Genomic DNA, 2,288 nt, shown 5'->3' on the forward strand with positions numbered 1-2,288 from the left:
CGAGTGTTTGTGTTGCAGTGTGTTTTCTGTCCGAGTCTCAGTCATCCTGCAGCTGTGCTCCTGTCCTCTGTCATCTTTAATTCCCCCTCCAGCGACAGCTGGAACGCACCTGGACTCCTGTGATTTGTTCCCCATGGTTCCTTCCCACAGAGAAGGTTTTGTGGAGCTATATTCCTGTTAACTGTTGACAAAATCAAGTGCAATAAATCACCTGTAAATCAAAAGGATCAGAAATGGAATAGGTTTCCATTGGAGGCGGCCATCACCTTCAAGTTTGTTTTAAAAAGTCCAAACCAGATTCTTAAATNCCCCTCCAGCGACAGCTGGAACGCACCTGGACTCCTGTTTTGTTTTTCTCTTGTTCCCCGTGGGGTAAATGCAGCACTACTCAACTCAAACCTTTAGATTGTTTTGTTTGTCATAAATATTTTATTCCGCCAATGTGAAAGATTTTCTTTTTCTACACCTGACTGTCCGCAGTTGAACCCTAAAATGAAAGATGTTCTGCATCAGAAAATCAAGAAGTCAATCTTCATCTTGATTTATACACAGTTTTGCATATTCTGCACAAACACCAGGAGAGTTTCTGTTTAAAACACTCAAATGTACAGTGATCAATGACAGGAATTACCCTGACTAATCACAGTTGGGTCTCGGTGGCCTTACTCAACAGAGGTGTTAGCAGTGCATCATTTTGTTTCTATAGGAGGGATTTTTGTGTACTGACCTCCAAGAGTCGGATTGGGAAATTATCTAAACATTTCCATCTTTAAAGGATCAGGGAGGTGAAACATTTTCTTACAGATTGATTTTCAGTAGATGTCAGTCTTGAAATAATTCTTAAGAAACATTTAACTGGAGATTGTTGCAGTAAGACAAGTTTATGACTGTCATAAAATGCTAACTGCTCAATATCTGGGTAGTAGCGACAATGTTTCACAGTAATAAGTCCTGGTGAGACCTTCAGTTGTTGGTAAGCACTGCTAATCCACCTCGTTTAATCTTGCTGCTCCTCTTGAAAAAATCTGTCTGGCTGTGTATTTAGAAAGTCAGGCAGAGATGGAGTCATAAATATGATCATTGCCCATGAAAAAAGTCTACCAAACAAACAAATCAGAACTAAAAGAACAGTGTTTCTAGACCAGAATATGAAGATGTCAAATACTCCTAGAAAGGATTCAACTCTTTTTTTTTCCCCTAAGGTGCCCAAGTTTGGGGGTTCCACCATAGGAATACTTCAATAATCCTCCTGGAAATCTGTTATGAAAATCATGATTGTTTAACTGACCTGCAGAGATCGCAGATAACATCAGTGAATACCTGGTATGAACAAAAGAAAACCTCCTGCTAGTTTGAAAGGAAAATTCAGATTCTCTTTGTTTTGCTGCATTGATTTGTTCCCCATGGTTCCTTCCCACAGAGAAGGTTTTGTTAAGCTATAGTCCTGTTAACTGTTGACAAAATCAAGTGCAATAGATCAATCCAACAGTGAGAGAAATCCCTTTCTTCTTTATCCAGTATCCCTCATTTAAATATCACCTGTAAAACAAAAGGATCAGAAACAGTATATGTTTCCGTTTGAGGCAGCCATGACCTTCAAGTATGTTTTAGAAAGTCCAAACAAGGTTCTTCACAAACCCTCTGCATGATAGAGATCCAGGAAAAGAAGATATTGTTGAGCATTCTAGCTCAACAGCTCTGATATGTCTAAAGTGGATGTGCCAAAACTTTCTCCAGCTGAACAGAAACCAAACTGAAGTTATTTTTGGACCTAAAGAGGAGCAATCTAGTGTCAACGCGCAGCTTCAGTTATTACAACTAAAATCCAGCGATCAGGCCCGAAACCTGGGAGTAGTGATGGACTCTGACCTGAACCTTCAGAGCCACATAAAAACAGTCACAAAGTTGGCCTTCTATCACCTGAAGAACATCTCAAGGGATTAGAGGACTAATGTCTCAGCGCAATCTAGAGTAACTCATCCATACGTTTATCTTCAGTCGCATTGATTAATGCAACAGCGTCTTCAAAAGTCTGTCTAATACAATCAAACAGCTGCAGCTGATCCAGAACGCTGCTGCTCGCGTTCTCGCTAAAACCAGGAACCTAGAGCACATGACATCAGTTCTAAAGTCCCTGCAATGGCTCCCTGTAGCTCAGAGAATAGACTTTAAAATACTGTTGTTAGTTTATAAATCACTGAACGGTTTAGCACCACAATACATTAAAGACCTGTTGTTGTTGTTGTTGTTGTTGTACCAACATTCCAGACCCCTCAGGTTCTGGTTCT

Source organism: Poecilia formosa, unplaced genomic scaffold (genome assembly GCF_000485575.1).
Source record: "Poecilia formosa unplaced genomic scaffold, Poecilia_formosa-5.1.2 Scaffold138, whole genome shotgun sequence".
Lineage (NCBI taxonomy): Eukaryota > Metazoa > Chordata > Actinopteri > Cyprinodontiformes > Poeciliidae > Poecilia > Poecilia formosa.